The sequence below is a fragment of the Macaca mulatta genome, chromosome 6 (genome assembly GCF_049350105.2).
Source record: "Macaca mulatta isolate MMU2019108-1 chromosome 6, T2T-MMU8v2.0, whole genome shotgun sequence".
NCBI classification, from domain to species: Eukaryota; Metazoa; Chordata; class Mammalia; order Primates; family Cercopithecidae; genus Macaca; species Macaca mulatta.
The window spans coordinates 87,587,758-87,609,073 of NC_133411.1; the positions used below are offsets into that span (position 1 = coordinate 87,587,758).

The 21,316-nt window shown below is 39.2% G+C and overlaps 1 long non-coding RNA gene across 1 annotated transcript in view; it reads right to left on the reverse strand.

Moving 5' to 3' along the window:
- LOC114678831 (uncharacterized) overlaps positions 1–21,316 on the reverse strand; it is a 45,153-nt gene that overhangs the window by 19,323 nt on the left and 4,514 nt on the right. The window lies entirely within an intron of this gene.

Here is a 21,316-nt window from a genome sequence, read left to right on the forward strand (position 1 = left end):
TTTTTTCCCTTTTACTGTAAAAGGAAAACAATCATGTGAAAAAATATATTTCACATTAGAACCCAGTACACAAACAGGCAGGCTGCAGGCTCTGGAGACAGCCAGAAAACTGTGAGTGCCCGAGGTGTGAAAGTGTGAAAGGGGGATCATTTGCCCCGCCACACACATCTTCACTGGGGAACCTAAAGGTCCAGATCACAGAAGAATTTGACCTTGCCTGGGAGCTGAGACAAATTTAGAGAGCTGAGTAAAATACAGGGGTAGGGGAAGCAACAGGAAGGGCCCTGTGGGAACTCTCCATCCCCAGGGAAGTCATTTCTGACTGTCTCTCAGGTATCCTTGGGGAGGGCTGCCAGTGAAATTGGGGAAGGACTACAAGGAGAAGGAAATTTCCAGCTGAACTTTGTAACAATTTCCACCAAACACAAAGTCTCCTGGACAGAACCTGGGGAGCGGGCAAACCAGGAGTGCAGATACAAGCACAGAAGCTGTGGCAGGCAGGGAGGCATGAAATCTGAAAGCCCTGCTTGCTTCCTCAGTGGGGAGGCATGGAGCCTGGGGCAAGTTCTCAGCCCCACTCACCGGCTGCCTGGAAATAAACTCAGTGCAGCTCAGGATGGGGCAACCCAGCCTCACGGGTTGCGTGGGAGCTGGTAATGCCTGTAACTGCCAGCATTCTCCCAATTCCCTGGCAACATGCACGACAAAGCAAAGGCAGCCATAATCCTTCTGGAAACCTAACTCCATTGGTCTGAGAACCACACCCCCATACCACACAGCAGCTGCAGCAACCCCTACCCAAGGAGAGTCTGAGCTCAGACACACCTAACCTTGCCCCCACCTGATGGTCTTTCTCTATCTGCCCTGGTAGCCAAACACAAAGGACATAGTCTCTTGGGAGCTCTATGGCCCCGCCCACTGCCTGATTCTCCCTATACTACTGCAGCTGACGCTCTCTTGAAAGTGCCACCTCCTGGCTAGAGGCCAACCAACACAAAACTAGCACACTAAACAAAAATACAACCAAGGACCCTCACAGAGTCCATTTCACCCCCTGCTGCCTCCACCAGAGCAGGTGCTGGTATCTATGGCTGAGAGACCTGAAGACAGATCACATCACAGGACTCTTTGCAGACAATCCCCAGTACCAGGCTAGAGCCTATTAGCTCTGCTGGGTGGCTAGATCCAGAAGAGAAATAACAATCACTGCAGTTTGCCTCTGAGGAAGCCACATCCCTAAGGGAAGAGGGAGAGCACCACATCAAGGGAGCACCCTGTGGGACAAAAGAATCTGAATAGCAGCCTTCAGTCCTAAATCTTCCCTCTGACATAGTCTACACAAATGAGAAGGAAACAGAAAAAACAATCCTGGTAATATGATAAAACAAGGTTCTTAATACTGCCAAAAGATCACACTGGCTCACCAGCAATGAATCCAAACCAAAAAGAAATCTCTGAATTGCCAGAAAAATAATTCAGAAGGTCGATTATTAAGCTACTCAAGGAGACACCAGAGAAAGGTGAATACCAACTTAAAGAAAATTTTAAAATGTTACAGGATATGGATGAGAAAATCTCCAGAGAAATACCATAAATAAAAAACAATCACAACTTCTGGAAATGAAGGATGCACTTAGAGAAATACAAAATACAATGGAAAGTCTCAGCAACAGAATCAAACAAATAGAAGATAGAACTTTAGAGCTCAAACACAAGGCTTCTGAATTAACCCAATCCAACACAGACAAACAAAAGAGAATTTTAAAAAATGAACAAAGCCTCCAAGAAGTTTGGGATTATGTTAAACAACCAAATCTAAGAAAACTTGGTATTTCTGAGGAAGAAGAGAAATATAAAAGTTTGGAAAACATATTTGAGGAAATAATCAAGGAAAAACTTCCCCTGCCTTGCTAGAGATCTAGATACCCACATACAAGAAGCTCAAAGAACACGTGGGAAATTCAATGAAGAAAGATCATTGCCTAGGCACAGAGTCATCAGGTTACCTAAAGTCAAGACGAAGGAAGGAATCTTAAGAGCTGTGAGGCAAAAGCATCAGGTAACCTATAAAGGAAAATCTATCAGAGTAGCAGCAAGAGATTGGGGTCCTATCTTTGGCCTCCGTAAACAAAACAATTATCAGCCAAGAATTTTGCATCCGGGAAAACTAAGCTTCCTAAATGAAAGACACAGTCTTTTTCAAACAAACAAATGCTGAGAGAATTTGCCACTACCAACCCAGCACTACAAGAACTGTTAAGAGGAGCTCTAAATCTTGAAACAAATCCTTGCAATACATCAAAATAGAACCTCCTTAAAGCATGAATTTCACAGGACCTATAAAACAAGATTACAATGGAAAACAAAACAAAACAAAACCCAGGTATTCAGGCAACAAATACCACATGAATATAATAGTACCTCACATCTCAATACTAACTTTGAATGTAAACGGCCTAAATGCTCCACTTAAAAGATACAGAATGGCAGAATTGTTATGAATTCACCAACCACGTATGCGCTCTCTTCAAGAGATTCACCTAACACACAAGAACTCACATAAACTTAAGGTAAAGGAGCGGAAAAACATATTCCAGGCAAACAAACACCAAAAGCAAGCAGGAGTAGCTATTCTTATCTCAGACAAAACAAATTTTAAAGCAACAGCTGTTAGACAAAGGGGGACATTATACAATAATAAAAGGACCTGTCCAATAGGAAAATACTACAATCCTAAACATATTTGCACCTAACACTGGAGCTCCCAAATTTATAAAACAATTACTGCTAGACCTAAGAAATGAGATAGACAGCAACATAATAATAATGGGAGACTTCAATACTCTACAGACAGCACTAGACAGATCATCAAGATAGAAAGTCAACAAAGAAACAATGTACTTAAGCTATAACCTACAACAAATGGACTTAACAGATATTTACAGAACATTCTACCCAACAAATACAAAATATACATTCTATTCATCAGTACATGGGATATTCTCCAAGACAGACCATACGATAGGCCACAAGTCTCAATACATTTAAGAAAATCGAAATTACATCAAGTACTCTCTCAGACCATAGTGGAATAAAAGTGGAAATCAACTCCAAAAGAAATCCTTAAAATGATGCAAATACATGGAAATTAAATAACCTGCTCCTGGAATGATTCTTGGGTCAACAATGAAATCTGAAATCAAGATGAAAATTTAAAAATTCTTTGAACTGAATAATAGTGACACAATCCATCAAAACCTCTGGGATACAGCAATCCATCAAAACCTTAGGCAGTGCTAAGAGAAAGTTCATACCATTAAACGTAAACATCTACCTCGAAAAGTCTGAAAGAGTACAAATGGACAATCTAAGGTCACACCTCAAGGAACTAGAGAAACAAGAACAAACCGAACCCAAACCCAGAAGAAGAAAAGAAAAATAACAAAGATCGGCCAGGTGCAGTGGCTCACGCCTGTAGTCCCAGCACCGTGGGAGGCCAAGGCGGGCGGATCATGAGGTCAGGAGTTCAAGACCAGCCTGGCCAACATGGTTAAACTGCATCTCTACTAAAAATACAACAACAACAACAAAAATAGCTGGGCTTGGTGGCAGGCACCTGTAATCCCAGCTACTTGAGAGGCTGAGGCAGGAGAATCTCTTGAACTTGGGAAGTGGAGGTTGCAGTGAGCCAAGATCACGCTATTGCACTTCAGCCCAGGCAACAGTGCAAGTCTCCATCTCAAAAAAAAAAAAAAAAAGACAAAAGAAAAAATATATAACAAAGATCAGAGCAGAAGTAAATGAAACTGAAACAAACAAAAATACATAAAATAAATGAAACAAAAAGCTATTTCTTTGAAAAGATAAATAAAATTGATAGACCATTAGCAAGACTAACCAAGAAAAGGGGAGAAGATCCAAATAAGCTCAATTAGAAATGAAACAAGAGATATTACAACCGATACCACAGAAATACAAAAGATCATTCAAGGCTACTAGAACACATTTATGTGCATAAACTAGAAAACCTAGAGGAGATGGATAAGTTCCTGGAAATATACAACCCTCCTAGATTAAACCAGGAAGAAACACAAACTCTGAACAGACCAACAACAACAAAATTAGGACCAGATGGATTCACAGCTGAATTCTATCAGATATTCAAAGAAGGACTGACAATATTCCAAATACTGACACTATTCCAAAAGATAGAGAAAGACAGAATCCTCCAAAAATCTTTCTGTGAAGCCAGTATCATCCTAATACCAAAATCCAGGAAAGGACATAACAAAAAAAGAAAACTACAGATCAATTTCCCTGAGGAACAGAGATGTAAAAATCCTCAACAAAATACTAGCTAACCGAATCCAACAGTATATCAAAAAGATAATCCACCATATCAAGTGGGTTTCACACCAAGGATGCAGGGATGGTTTAACATCCACAAGTCAATAAATGTGATACACCACATAAACAGAATTAAAAACAAAAATCACATGATCATCTCAATAGATGCAGAAAAAGTATTTGACAAAATCCAGCATCCTTTTATGATGAAAGCCCTCAGCAAAATTGGCATAGAAGGGACATACCTTAAGGTAATAAAAGCCATCTATTACAGACCCACAGCCAGTATTATACTGAACTGGGAAATGTTGAAAGCATTCACCCTGGAACAAGACAAGAATGTCCACTTTCGCCACTTCTATTCAACACGGTACTGAAAGTCCTAGCCAGGGCAATCAGACAAGAGAAAAAATAAAGGGCATCCAAATTGGTAAAGAGGAAGTCACACTGTCGCTGTTTGCTGATAAGATCATAAACCTAGAAAACCCTAAAGAATCCTCCAAAAAGCTCTGGAACAAAAAAATGAATTCAGCGAAGTTTCAGTATACAAAATTAAAGTACACAAATCAGTAGCACTGCTATAACACAACAGTGACCAAACTGACAATCAATCAAGAACTCAACCACTTTTACAATAGCTACACACACACACACACACACACACACACACACACACTCCAAAATAAAAACCACTGAGGAATATACCTAACCAAGGAGGTAAAAGACCTCTATAAGGAAAACTACAAAACACTGCTGAAAAAAATCACAGATGACACACACAAATGGAAACACATCCCATGCTCATGGATGCGTAGAATCAACATTGTGAAAATGACCATACGGCCAAAAGCAGTCTACAAATTCAATGCAATTCCCACCAAAATACCACCATCATTCTTCACAGAACTAGAAAAAACAAACCTAAAATTCATGTGGAACCAAAAAGGAGCCCACATAGCCAAAGCAAAACTAAGCAAAAAGAACAAATCTGGAGGCATCACATTACCTGACTTCAAACTATACTATAAGGTCATAGTCACCAAAACAGCACGGTACTGGTATCCTCATCTCTCACCTTATACAAAAATCAACTGAAGGTGGATCAAAGACTTAAATCTAAGACCTAAAACCATAAAAATTCTAGAAAATAACATTGGAAAAACTCCTCCTAGACACTGGCTTAGGCAACTACTTCATGTCCAAGAACCCAAAAGCAAATGCAATAAAAACAAAGATAAATAGGTGGAAATTAAACTAAAAAGATTCTGCAAAGCAAAAGAAACAATCAAACAGACAACCCACACAGTGGGACAAAATCTTCACAATCTATACATCTGACAAAGGACTAATATCCAGAATCTACAAGGAACTCAAATTGGAAAGAAAAAAAAAACCAAACAAACAATCCCATCAAAAAGTGGGCTAAGGACAGGAATGGACAATTCTCAAAAGAAGATATACAAATGACTAACAAACATATGAAAACATGCTCAAAATCACTAATGATCAGGGAACTGCAAATCAAAACCACAATGCAATACCACCTTACTCCTGCGAGAATGGCCAGAATAAAAAAATAATAGATGTTGGTGTAGAGGTGGTGAAAAGAGAACACTTTTACACTGCTGGTGGGAATGTAAACTAGTACAACCACTATGGAAAACAGTGTGGAGATTCCATAAAGAACTAAAAGTAGATCTACCATTTGATCCAGGAATCCCACTACAATCCCACTATTGGGCATCTACCCAGAGGAAAATAAAACATCACACAAACAAGATACTTGCACATGCATGTTTATAGCACCACAATTCACAACTGCAAAAATACGGAACCAGCTCAAATCCCCATCAATCAACGAGTGGATAAAGAAAATGTGGTATATATACTTGGAATACTACTCAGTCATTAAAAGGAACAAAATAATGGCATTTGCAGCAACCTGGATGGAACTGGAGACTATTATTCTAAGTGAAGTAACTTAGGAATGGAAAACCAAACAGTGTAGGTTCTCACTCTTAAGTGGGAGCGAAGCTATGAGGACACAAAGGCACAAGAATGATACAGTGGACTTTGGGGACTGGGAGTAAAGGGTGGGAGGTGGGTGAGGGATAAAAGACTACATATCTGGTACACTGTACACTACTCGTGTGATGAGTGCACCAAAATCTCAGAAATCACCACTAAAGAACTTATTCATGTAACCAAACACCCCCTGTTCCCCAAAAACCTATTGACATAAGAACAGAAACAAAGCAAATTACAAGAAAAAAGAGTAAACAAGCAAACACACAAGTCATCGACATTAATGAGTCAATAAGAAGATTTTAAGAACAACTTTATGCCTATACATTTGACAATTTCAATGAAATGAGAACATTCCTTGAAAAACCATCTGACGAAAACTGAAAGATACGATTTGGATTCGAAAAATTTACCCTATTACTTAAAAAACAAAAAATTTTTCACAAACAAAATTCTAGTGATCTCTTTTAGTGAAATCTTCAAAACATTTAAGAAATAACACACTTAGACAAACCCTCCTAGAGAACAGAAAAAAAAAAGTTATATTTACCAACATATGATTCTTTTTTTTTTTTTTTTGAGATGAGTTCTCATTCTGCCACCCAGGCTAGAGTGCAGTGGCATAATCTTGGCTCACTGCAACCTCCACCTCCCAAGTTCAAGCAATTCTCACGCCTCAGTCTTCCAAGTAGCTGGGATTACAGATGCGCACTACCATGCCCAGCTAATTTTTGTATTTTTTACTAGAGACAGGGTTTCATCAAGTTGGCCCGGCTGGTGTCGAACTCCTGGTCTCAGGTGATCTGCCTGCTTCGGCCTCCCAAAGTGCTGAGATTACAGGCATGTGCCACTGCACCAGGCCTTGCCATTTTTTTTTTTCCTTTTTTTAGACAGGTTCTCTCTCTGTTACCCAGGCTGAAGTGCAGTGGCAGGATCACAGCTCACTGCAGCCTGAAAACTCCTAGGCTCAAGTGATCCTCCTGTCTTGGCCTCCCAAAGTGCTGGGATTACAGGCTTTAGACACTGTGCCCAGCCCCAATTTATAACTTTGATAAACAAGCCTGACAAGTGTATTACAAGGAATAAAAATGGCAGTACAGACTCCAACATAAATGTAAATGCAACAATTAAAAAAACAAAACCCAGTACACACATATATGAATATCCAAGTGAATGTACATAAAATCCAAACAAAGCTTTCATGTAACAAAAGTTACCCTTACAATCTGAGATGCACTCTGATACATTATTCTATACTGTCTTAATCTCCTCCAATTTTAAAAAATTCTGATTGTAATACATTAAATGGATTTCACAACACATTAAGGGCATAAAATTCAGTTTGAAAAACAGACGTAATTACCTGGCTCAATAATCATTAAATTCCCTCCTCCATTCTTTTTATTCTTCTTTCAACTCTAAATATTTTGTTCCATTTTCTTCTTTCTCCATGTTTTTTGATGAAAATTCATGGTTATGCAAATAGTTGTTTTTCTATATGTAATGTGTCATTTTTCTGATGGCTTATAAGATTTTCAGCAATGTGCCTAGGTGATTTTCTTCATATTTATATTTATTTGAGTTTCACCGAGCTTCTTATGTTGATTTATACCTTTTACAAAGTTTGGAAAGTTTTTGGTTATCATTTCTTCAAATGCTTTTTTCTGTCTCATTCTCTATCTTTTCCTTTTTAGGACTCACAATTAGACATATACTGGACCTACTGCTATTGTTCCACAGTACTCTAAGTGTCCATTTTTAAAATAATTTCCCCCCTTTTCTGTTTATTTCATCATTTCCTTTTCTTCAGAATGAATAATTTCTATTGTTCTATCTTTAAGTTTCTAAATTCTTACCTCTCTATTCGACCTCTGTCCTCTCTATTCTGCTACTGAGCTCAACCAGTAATCTTTTTTCATTACAGATATTTTAACTTTTACTTCTTAAGTTTTCATTTTTTTTTTTTTTACATATTCTATTTCTCTGTTGAGATATTCTATCTTTTCATTCATTGTAAACATCTTTGCCTTTATTCATTGAGCACAGTTAGAATAGCTGGCATAAAGTCCTTGTGTTGTATCTTTTGGTCACCTTGTTCATCTCTGGGTAAACCTCTGTTGGCTGTCTTTTTTCTTGTCATATTTTCCTAGTTCATTCTATGTCAAGTAATTTTGGATTATATCGTGGACATTGAGAATGTTATATTTTGTATAACCTGAGTTCTACTGTATTGCTTTAAAAATGACTGAGGTATTTGTCTTAGCAGGCAATTACCTTGATTAGACTCAAACTGTGGCCTCACCTGCAATGACTGCAAGTTCAATATACAGTTAAGTTATTTAAGCCTCAGTGGTTGTTTTGAAGCTGCTTCATTCACGTGTAGTTCAGGGGTCAAGTAAAGATTTGAGCAGAGTTCATCCAGAGAACCTGGACCTCCACTTCTCTGGGTCTCTCCTCTAGAATACCCCCTCTGGTGGCTATGCTTATTCCAGGCTCCATCTCCTGGTTTACCAGGCCAGAAAAGAGCTTGGTTCTCTATTGAAGTCTTAGCCACTCCACGCTGTACTGTATCTATGGCTTATGCAGGCTAATGCTGCAAAATTTGAAATGTACTTTGTGCAATCTCAACCTCTAAGATTTGAATACTCTCCAAAAGCTACCTGCTTTTTTCCCCATCTCCAGAGTTCCTGTATAATTTTAAAAATTTAATCAGAGTTTATAGTTCTTATCTGTAGGAGAGTGTGCCTATTAGGAGCATACTGCATCACAGAAGTAGACCTCTTTCTTCTTCCAAGACTTTTAAAGAAAACTGATTCTATTTTAATAGGAAAGGGGAGGAAAAATTAATCTTCTGACAAAACACTTTAAAGTCATCAATAAATTAATTCCAAATGAAGGAAGAAGAATACAATTCTTTTCATTGGGATAAGTGCAATAAATTACAGTATCTGTGGAAAGCCAACTATATCCACAATTACATCGAATATAAATAGTTGGCTGGGCACAACGGCACATGCTTGTAATCCCAGGACTTTGGGAGACCGAGGTGGGAGGATTGCTTGAGGTCAGGAGTTTGAGACCAGCCTGGCCAACATGGTCAAACCTCATCTGTACCAAAAATACAAAAATTAGCTGGGCATGGTGGTACATGCCTGTAATTCCAGCTACTCAGGAGGCTGAGGCATGATAATTCCTTGAACCTGGGAGGCAGAGATTGCAGTGAGCCAAGACTGTGCCACTGTACTCCAGCCTGGGCAACAGGGCGAGACTCTGTCTCAAAAAAAAAAAAAAAAAAAAAAAAAAAAAAAAAAAAAAAAAAAGACAAACTAGAGCTACAAGCAAAATCTGACTCGTCGGAGCCATACATTCATTTACATACTGTCTGTGGCTGCTTTTGTACTATAATGGCAGATCTCAGTAACTGCAAAAAAGACCGTATCGTCCACAAAACTCAAAATATGTAGTATGTGGCTCTTTACAGAAAAAAAAAAAATTGTGTCAATCGCTGGTCCAAACCCTCCACTTAAAAGGCCGAGACCATTAGGCTGGGGAAAAAATTTTAAAAACCAATGATATCCTGTGTACAGGAAACTCACTTTAAATATAAAGACACAAAAAGTAAAAGGATGAAAAAAGACATACTGTGAAAATACCAATCAAAAGAAAGAGTGTTCTATTTTATTACTAAAGTTTACTCCAGAAAAAAAGCATAAAGGGGAGCATTTCATAATTATGCACATGTCAAATTCATTAAGACTTAAACATTCTAAATATGTGCTCATCTAATAACAAGTTTCAAAATATATGATGCCAAAACTAACAGAACTGCAAGAGGAAATAGACAAAAACGCAATATGTCTTACTCTTAGAATTCCATAGAACAAGTACACAAAGTATCAAGAAAAAACCAGGAGACTTAAACAAGAATATCAACTGTGTTTTGGGCTGCCAAGAAGCAGGCACTAAGACAGGATTTAACATGAAAGTGATTTTTGTGGGAAAGGATAAGAAGTAGATACTTTCAAATCAGTACGCTAGACTGAGAGGGAAGGCGGCAAGAAGGGGTAGGAAAAGTCCCAGACCAGAAAGTTTCAACCAGGCCAATGGATTCAGCCGTCTTCACACCCACTCTTAAGAGTTTTGTATCTCCTAAGGCAGAAATGGACTTTACTCAGTTACGAGCTGAACACAGACTACAGGAAGCCTGGCCTCAGTGTCAACACAATGGTTCATCCAGAGGGGCAGTAACTGAGGTTATTTGTCAATTATGGTCCCCACAAGAGGGAATTTCTGTTATATATTTTCATGGCCACCACAGTCCACTGTGCATCATACAAATTTACTTCAGGGAAAAGCTCTTCCATGACTTCCATTGGTCTCACATCCTAAGGAACATCTTAGAAGAGGGAGGTTAGTGGTATGAACTAAAGTCCCATTGCTGCTACTCATCTTCAACCTCCTCCATTATCTATTCTAAATTTCCCTCACTTTCATCTATCACTTTGGTCGACTTTGGTGGCTTACTTCATTGCGTAAACCAAACATTCAGCCCTGAGCCTGCAATTACATGCTCTCAGGCCAGGGTTGTATCACATCTCTGTCAAGTTACAACAGAACAAGTTAACAGTAAGAACCAGGAGGCAGCCAAGTCTCTTACTCCCCACTGCTCCCTGCTCTATGTAAAAACAGCCTTTTTTTTTTTTTTTTTTTTGGTTGTTTTGTTTTTGAGACAGGGTCTCACTCTGTTGCCCAGGCTGGAATGTAGTGGCACAATCATAGCTCCCTGCAGCCTCAATCTCCTGGGCTCAAGCAATCCTCCTGCCTCTGCCACCTGAGTGGCTGGGACTACAGGTATGTGCCACCATGCTTGGCTAATTTTTTAAAAATATATATATATATATTTTTTTTTATATAGAGATGAAGTCTCACTACATTGCCTAGGCTGGTCTTAAACTCTGACCTTAAGTGATCCTCCCACCTCAGCCTCCCAAAATGCTAGGTTTATAGGTATAAGCCACCACACCTGGCCAGCTCTACCTTTCTGCTCCCAAAATTGACTCCCCTTTCACAACAGTGACCCCTCTTGTCAACTGTAGTCCCTAGACAAAAAAACATTTCATTCCTTTTGATTGTCAAAAACTATTTCATACCAACTTTTTGAAATTTAAAATTGAATCAAGCATAATTTTTAAGTGCAAATCAGGGATATATAGCTATTACTCAATTTTAATGGAGAAAAGCTTTGTTCTAAAATGACAAAATATCTAATATATTTGATAGTCATTTGTTTATTTCATTTCTCATCTATGCAGGGAACTAACCAGGAGCTTAAAATTTTATTGGGAGACAGAATACATGAGGGGGCCTCAAAACCCTCAAAAAAACGTTAAGGTCAGTTAATAAGACTTCCATCTGAAAATTAAACTAGAAAAATCTGCACAAAGTGGAGATCAGCCATCTGTAAAATGAAACCAAAGAACCACCCAGGAGGCAAGACTGGAATTGGATGATTCAGAAAAGGATGCTGAACCAACTTCATTTTACCCTTTCTGTAAAAAAACACTTTTTTTTTTTTTTTTTTTTTAAATACAGAGAAGGCAAATGGTTATCATGGAACCTAAAAAAGGGGAATTAAGAAATCATAACTGGGCCAGGAGCAGTGGCTCATACTTGTAATCCCAGCACTTTGGGAGGCCGAGGCAGGGGGATCACCTGAGGTCAAGAGTTCGAGATCAGCATGGCCAACATGGTGAAACCTTGTCTCTACTAAAAATACAAGAAATTAGCCAGGCGTGGTGGCAGCTACTTGGGAGGCTGAGGCATGAGAATTGCTTGAACCTGGGGGGTGGAGGATGCAGTGAGCCAAGATCATGCCACTGCACTCCAGCCTGGACAACAAGAGTGAAACTTCATTTCCAAAAACAAACAAACAAAAAAAGACTGAGATCATAACTGATGAATAAACGTTCAGCATCACCAGAGAAAGCTCTATTCACCCTAGGGTGGAAATGGGGTTAGACTGTTTGACCATGTTCAACTAATCACTTATCTGAGTGCTGTGAAAACACCCACACAAGAAATGAAGGATTAAAGAGGTGTACCCATAATTAATCATGTATTCATTCTGCAAACATAATCTATATCTGAAAATGAGTAAACCTAGTTTGAGGCATGTAATTATGAAACTGTAAAAGCAGGATTTAAGAAGTTTTTTAATAGCTTCATGAAACTTACAGTGGAAATACAATGAAATGATATTATCATTTACTTTTTACTACATACATGAGATTCCCTATTCTTCAAAAGTGTATTAGACTCATAAACTGTATCTATATTCAACCTGAATGCCAAAATTTGGCATCATCACAAATTCTTTGTTTGCATAAAACTTGTTTTTGGCATAAAAGTAATTATGAAAATAGAAAACTCTTTTAAATAATGTAGATGGGGCCAAAAAGGAAGACACTGGGCTCCTGTATTATAAAAACTGTGCTGCTGAAGACATGTGCAAATATGCATAAAACAGATGTCAATATAGACACAATTTGTGAACACTGCAGACAGGGCCTGAATTACTTGGAACTCATCAGGACTGATGAGGCACTAACTGCATTCAGGTGCACTTCAATCAGAACTAGATTATACCATTAAAATTAACGAGCCACAAAAAGACTTTAATGAATAAAAGAGGACTGGTATTAAAATCTTTTACACATTTTACTCATTTGGCAACAATGTGGTTAACAGTGCAGTCACATCTCTTTCTGGTAGACAGGTAAAATTTTTAATTATTCAAGCTTTTTTTTTTTTTTTTTTTTTTAAGCTGGAGTCTCACTCTGTCACCCAGGCTGGAGTGCAGTGGCACAATCTCAGCTCACTGCAACCTCCTCCTCCCATGTTCAAGCAGTTCTCTTGCCTCAGCCTCCTGAGTAGCCGGGATTACAAGGGCCTGCCACGACGCCTGGCTAATTTTTGTATTTTTGGTAGAGATGGGGTTTCACCATGTTGGCCAGGCTGGTCTCAAACTCCTGACCTCAAGTGACCTGCCCGCCTCAGCCTCCCAAAGTGCTGGGATTACAGGCGTGAACCACCACGCCCAGCCTCAAGATGTTTTTTAAGTAACACACTCCCTGGCACATCACTTCCATATTCACTTAAAATGTCCTATTGCTTTAGTTTAATTAAAAAGAGATCAACTTATCTGTCTTTCGCCATCCTGTTATTTTTAAAAATAGAAACAAAACATCTTTCTCTAATCCCAAATTTTCTCATTATGCTGCTGAGGTGTTGTTTTTTCCCTCTTTTAAGTTGTTAGCACTTTTCTACGCCAAAAAGGCCCCAATTTAAAAAAACAAAAAACAAAAAACAAAAAAAACCCTCTTTTCTAGGAATATATTCCCCATTCCATGACAGGGATGGAAAGTCCAACCATCCTCAAATAGGGCTACTATAAGATTCTGCAATATATGAAGTTGGCAAGGAAAGATGAATATTTGTCAGGTATCAATGTGTCCTTTATTATTAGCCCAGCAAGTAACAGAATGAAATATTAGACAATCTCAGGAAGGTAACATGGCCATATCTCTCAGCACAGGGAAGGAAACAGACATTTAAAATTCTGGATCCACAAAACCTCACATATCAATATTAATCTTGAATGTAAATGGTCTAAATGCCCCCACTTAAAAGGCACAGAATGACAAGTTGGATTAGAAAAGCAAGACCTATCCATCTGCTGTCTTCAAAAGACCAATCTCACACATAAGGACACCCACAGACTCAGTAAAAGTTTGGGAAAAGATCTGTCATGCAATGGAAAACAAAAGAGTAGGGGTCACTATTTTTATATCAGATAAAACAGACTGTAAACCAACAACAGTAAAAAAAGGACAAAGAAGGGCATTATATAATACAATGATAAAGGGTTCAATTCAACAGGACGACGTAACTATCCTAAATATATATAAGCACACAACATTGGAGCAACAAGATTCATAAAACAAGTACTTCTAGATCTACAAAAAGAATTAAGACACCCACCCAATAATAGTGGAAGACTTTAACACCACATTGACAACATTAGAAAGATCATCAAGGTAAAAAACTAACAAAGAAATTCTAAACTGACATTTGACATTTGACCAGTTGGACCTAACAGACATCTATAAAATACTCCACCTATCAATCACAGAATATACATTCTTATTTTATGTTCCGGGGTACATATGCAGGATGTGCAGGTTTGTTACCTAGGTAAACGTGTGCCATGGAGGTTTGCTGCTCCTGTCAACCCATCACCTAGGCATTAAGCCCAGCATGCATTAGCTATTTTTCCTGATACTCTTCCTCCCCTAGCCCCTGACCCCGCCGACAGGCCCTCGTGTGTGCTGTTCCCCTCCCTGTGTCCATGTGTTCTCACTGTTCAGTTCTCACTTACAAATGAGAATATGCAGTATTTGGTTTTGTGTTCCTGCTTTAGTTTGCCACAAGACACATTCTTATCTGCACATGGGAACATACTCCAAGATCAACCACATACCGGCTATAAACCAAGTCTTAATAAACTAAAAAAAAATCAAAATCATACCAACCATACCAAGAAGATTGCTCAAAACCACACAATTACACGGAAATTAAACAACTTAGTCCCAGAGGACTTTTGGGTAAACAAGAAAATTGGGGCAGAAATCAAAAAATTCTTTGAAAGAAATGAAAATAGAAAGACAACATACCAAAATATCTAAGATATAGCAAAAACTATACTCGAAATGTTAGAAAAATCTCAAATTAATGACCTAACATCACACATAGAGGAACTAGAAAAATAAGAACCCCAAAGCTAGCAGAAGAAAATAAATTTTAGTTATTTCAGAGCAGAAGCAAACAAAATTCAGACCCAAAAGTCCATACAAAGAATCAACAAATCCAAAAATTGGTCTTCTGAAGGATAAAAAAGATCACAGACCACTACCTAGATTAACAAAGAAAAAAGAGAGATAATCCAAATAAGCAGTTAGATAGGACAAAGGTGGCCAGGCATGTTGGCTCATGCCTGTAATCCTAGCACTTTAGGAGGACAAGGTAGGTGGATCACTTGAGCCCAGGAGTTCAAGACCAGGCTGGGTAACATGATGAAACCCTGTCTCTACAGAAGTTAGCTAGGCAAGGTGGCATGCACTTAGTCCTAGCTACTTGGGAGGCTGAAGTGGGAGGATTACCTGAGCCCAGGGAGGTTGAGACTTCAGTGAGCCATGATTATGGCACTGCACTCCAGCCTGGGCAAAAGGGTGAGACCCTGTCTCTAAATAAATAAATGACAAAGGTGATATTACCACCAATCCCACAGAAATACAAAAGATCCTCAAAGACTATTATGAACACCTCTATGCACACAAACTAGAAAATCAAGAGAAAATGGACACATTCCTAGAAACACACAATCTCCCAAGATTGAATCAAGGAGAAATCCAAACCCTGAATAGACCAATATCAAGTTCTGAAATTGAAATCAGTGACAAAAAAAAGTATCTATAAGCCAATAAAAGCCCCAGACCAGATGGATTCACAGCAGAATTCTACTAGACACACAAAGAAGAGCTGGTACCAATTCTACTTAAACTATTTAAAAAAAAAAAAATCAGGGAAGAACCTCTTCCTAAATCATTCTATGAAGCCAGCATCACCCTGACACCAAAACCTGGCAAAGACACACACACACAAAAAAGAGAAAACTATAGGCCAGTATCCCTGATGAACACAGATGCAAAGATCCTGAACAAAAATACTAGCAAACTGAATACAACAGCACATCAAAAAGTTAATTTACTACGATCAAGTAGGCTTCATTCCCAGAAAGCACAGTTAGCTCAACATGTGCAAATCAATAAATGTGATTCAGCCCATAAACAGAAGTAAAACAAAAACAATATAATCATCTCAACAGACACACAAAAAAAGCTTTTGATAAAATCTAATATCCCTTCATAATAAAAATCCTCAAGAAACTATGCATCAAGGTGTTGTGGCTCCTTCACTCCCATAGTTCGGTGAGTTCCAAGTTCTTGTCCCATGACCAAGAGGAATGAGGTTCATGGACACCAGAGAGTAAGTAGGGCATAGATTTTTATTAAGCAACAGGAAAAGCTCTCAGCAGCAAGACTTGAAAGTGGGCTGATGCCTATGGGCTTGTCCCCAGGGGTTTTTGTCCCCCCTTTCCAGGGGCGTTTTTCTCATTTGCATCTTGCACAACCCTCTACGTCCTGGTTGCTTCCTGATCCCACTTCTTTCTGCACAGGTGCATTCTTGTCCAAGGTTACTCCATCTTCGTTATTACCCATAAACATCACAGAAAAGCCCACTTGGCAGAGGGGGGGTGAAACTACCATGCAGATGTCATGTTAACTATGTATATATAATGAGCTGGGTCAAGTTAAGGACGTTACGTTTATTTACTGCACCTGCACCTAAGTTGGGACACTCCCTTCTTGGGCAAACATCCTGGTGTAAGAGGAAGCTCTTCACCACATTTCCACGTGCTTGCTACATAACAGGGGCAGTGCAGCTGTGGTCCCAAAAGTGTTGTTCTTCTCCAAAGACCTTCCCTAATTGCCTAGCCAACCCCTAACCGCCTCCTCTCTAAAAGGAACATAATCCAAATAATAAGAGCCATCTATGACAAACCCACAGCTAACATCATACTGAACAAGCAAAAACTGGAAGCATTTCCCTTGAGAACTGGAGTAAGACAAGGATGCCTTCTCTTACCACTCATATTCACCACAGTACTAGAAATGCTAGCCAGAGCAATCGGGCAAGAGAAAGAAAGAAAGGCATCCAAATAGGCAAAGAAGAAGTGAAACTATCTGTCTTCATGGATGATATGATTCTATACCTAAAAAACCCTAAAGCTGGCTGGGTGTGGTGGCTCACGCCTGTAATCCCAGCACTTTGGGAGGCCAAGGTGGGAGGATCACGATGTCAGGAGTTCGAGACCAGCCTGACCAACATGGTGAAACCCCATCTCTACTAAAAATACAAAAAAAAAAAAAAATTAGCCAGGCATGGTGGCGCATGCCTGTAATCCCAGCTACTCAGGAGGCTGAGGCAGGAGAATCACCTGAACCCGGGAGGTGGAGGTTGCATTGAGCCAAGATTGCGCCATTGCACTCCAGTCTGGGTGACAGAGTGAGAGTCTGTCTAAAAAAAAAAAAAAACCCCTAAAGCTGTCATCAAAAAGCTCCTAGAACTGATAAACAACTTCAGTAAAGTTTGAGGATACAAAATCAACATATGAAAACAGTAGCATTTCTATATTCCAGTAACATTCAAGTTGAAAGCCATCTCAAGAACGCAATCCCATGTACAACACACACATACACACAAAGAGAGAGAGAGAGAGAGAGAGAGATACCTAAGAACACTTCTAACCAAGGAGGTGAAAGACTGCTACAAGGAGAACTACAAACACAGATGACACAAACAGATGGAAAAACATTTCATGCTCAGACTGGAAGAATCAATATCATTAAAGTAGCCATACTGCCCAAAGCAATCTACAGATTCAATGCTATTCTCACCAAACTACCAATGTCATTTTTCACACAACTAGAAAAAAGCTATTCTGAAATTTACATGGAACCAAAAAAGAGCAGGAATAGCTAAAACAATCCTAAGCAAAGGGAACAAAGTTGGAGGTATCATATTACCTGACTTGAAACTATCCTAATAGGTTACAGTAACCCAAACAGCATGGTACTGGTACAAAAAGAGACACAGAGACAAATGGGAATAGAATAGAAAAACCAGATATAAAGCTGCACAACCATCTTATATTCAAGAAAATCTACAACAGCAAAAAAGCAATAGGGAAAGGACTCCCTATTCAATTGTGTTGGGATGGCTAGCTAGCAACATGTGGAAGAATGAAACTGGATTGTACCTTTCAAAAATTAACAATAGATAGATTAAAAATTTAAATGTAAGACCTCAAAGTATAAGAATTCTAGAAGAAAATCTAGGAAACACCGTTCTGGACACTGGCCTTGGAAAAGAATGTACGCTAACTTCTCAAAAACAACTGTAACAAAAACAAAAATTGGTTTAAGTGGGACTATCTAATTAAACTAAAGAGCTTCTGCACAGCAAAAGAAACTATCAACAGAGTAAACAGACAACCTACAGAATGGGAGAAAATATTCACAAACTATGCATCCAACAAAGGTCTAATATCCAGAATCTATAAACAATGTAAACAATTGAACAAGCACAAAACAACCCCATTAAAAAATGGGCAAAAGACATGAACAGGTGCTTCTCAAAAGAAGATATACAAGTGGCCAACAAACATATGAAGAAATACTTACCATCACTAATCAGCAGAGAAATGCAAATTAAAACCACAATGAGATACCATCTCCCACCAGTCAGAATGGTGATTAAAAAGTCAAAAAACAACAGGCTGGGCACGGTGGCTCATGTCTGTAATCCCAGTACTTTGGGAGGCCGAGGCGGGCAGATTACGAGGTCAAGAGATCGAGACCATCATGGCCAACATTGTGACCATGATGGCCAACATCGTGAAACCCCGTCTCTACTGAAAATACAAAAATTAGCCAGGCGTGGTGGTGCATGCCTATGGTCCCAGCTACTTAGGAGGCTGAGGCAGGAGAATCACTTGAACCAAGGAGGCGGAGGTTGCAGTGAGCCAAGATCGCGCCACTGCACTCCAGCCTGGCGACAAAGCGAGACTCCATCTCAAAAAAAAAAAAAAAAAAAAAAAAAGGTCAAAAAACAGCAGATGCTGGTGAGGCTGCAGAGAAAAGGAATGTTAATACACTGTTGGTGTGAATGTAAATTAGACCAGCCACTGTGGAAAGCAGTTTGGAATTTCTCAAAGAACTCAGAACTACCACTTGACCCAGCAGTCCTGTTACTGGGTATATACTCAAAGGAATGTAAATCGTTCCGTTATAAAGACACAGGCACTCATAGGTTCACTGCAGCACTATTCACAATAGTAAAGGCATGGAAATCAACCTAGCGGCCCATGAATAGTGGATTGGATAAAGTAAATATGTACATATACACCATGGAATACTATGCAGGCATAAAAAGAATCAAATCATGTCTTTTGCAGCAACATGGATGAAGCTAGAGGCCATTATGTTAAGTGACTTAACACAGGAACAGAAAACCAAGTACCTCATGTTCTTGCTTATAAGTAGGAGCTGAACACTAGGTATTCATGGACATAAAGATGGCAACAACATTTGCTGGGGACTGCTAGAGGGAGGAGAGCAAGGGTTGAAAAACTATTAGGTATTATGTTCAGTACTTGGGTGATGGGATCAATCATACCCCAAGCCTCAGCATCATGCAATATACCCATGGAACAAACATGCACATTCTTAAGAAGGCTGTGTTTCACAAATTGCACATTCCAAATTCAAATTGTTAGCAGATTTTGTGATAAGGGAAAGTATACATAGCTAACACCTTGATTCTTAAATTTAAGAGCAACTTAAGTCGTAAATAAAGGAGAAAGATGTAAAACTGAGCTTCAAGAGAATCAAGAAAATACTACTCATAAAATGGTTAAACACCAGTTTAAAAAAAATTTTTTTTATATCATGGTAATACACATAAAATTTACTACTAGTCATTTTAAGTGTACAGTTCTGTGGCATTAAGCATATCCACGATGCTTAAAATCCACCATTCTAAATTTCAGTTTTAAAAACAAACAGCCAATACAGGAAAAGTGGCAACACATGTAGATTGAGTACTGTACCTTAGGATTAGGTCTTAGAAGTCCTTCTTAGTATTTAAAAGAAGAATTTTTAAAAATTATATATATAGGCCGGGCGTGGTGGCTCAAGCCTGTAATCCCAGCACTTTGGGAGGCCGAGACGGGCGGATCACGAGGTCAGGAGATCGAGACCATCCTGGCTGACACGGTGAAACCCCCTCTCTACTAAAAAGTACAAAAAACTAGCCGGGCGAGGTGGCGGGCGCCTGTAGTCCCAGCTACTCGGGAGGCTGAGGCAGGAGAATGGCATGAACCCGGGAGGCGGAGCTTGCAGTGAGCTGAGATCCGGCCACTGCACTCCAGCCTGGGTGACAGAGCAAGACTCCGTCTTAAAAAAAAAAAAAAAAAAAAAAAAAATTATATATATATAAATAAATAAAAACAAGCCCTTCTATCTGGTTTGCTGTCCTTCTCCAAGATACACGTTTAGAGATCTAAAAGCCACACAGACCCAGTGTAGCTAATCTTCCTATTTGAAAACTTGCTGGTGACTTCCATATTAAGCTGTCCTGGGCAAAAGTCCACTCCTTCATTTGCTCCTTGAGGAATTTAAAATCTGTTTTTTTCTTTTTTTTTTGAGACAGAGTTTCAGTCTTGTCACCCAGGCTAGAGTGCAACAGAGCAATCTCAGCTCACTGCAACCTCTGCCTCCCAGATTCAAGCGATTCTCCTGCCTCAGCCTCCTGAGTAGCTGGGACTACAGGTGCCCGCCACCACGCTTGGCTAACTTTTTTTTTCCTTTGGATTTTTACTAGAGACGAGGTTTCACCATGTTGGTCAGGCTGGTCTTGAACTCCTGACCTCAGATGATCCACCCGCCTCGTCCTCCCAAAGTGCTAGGATTAAAGGAGTGAGCCACCACACCTGGCCCTGTTTGTCTTCTTTACTAGATTCCTCTGGGAGTATGAACTGTGTCCAATTCATCTTCATACAGCTCACCATTGGACTCTCACATCTTCCAGAATATATACAAATATGACTTTCTACATTTTCTTGGTCCATAAATGTTTCTTAAATATTTGTGGGACCTCGTTTCCTAAGATCATTTATTTGCTATGCCATAGTTTTGGGCAGGTTATGTTTTTCCTTGTATGTGGTCCTCTTAAATTAGTTCATCTGAAATCATTAATTACTGTA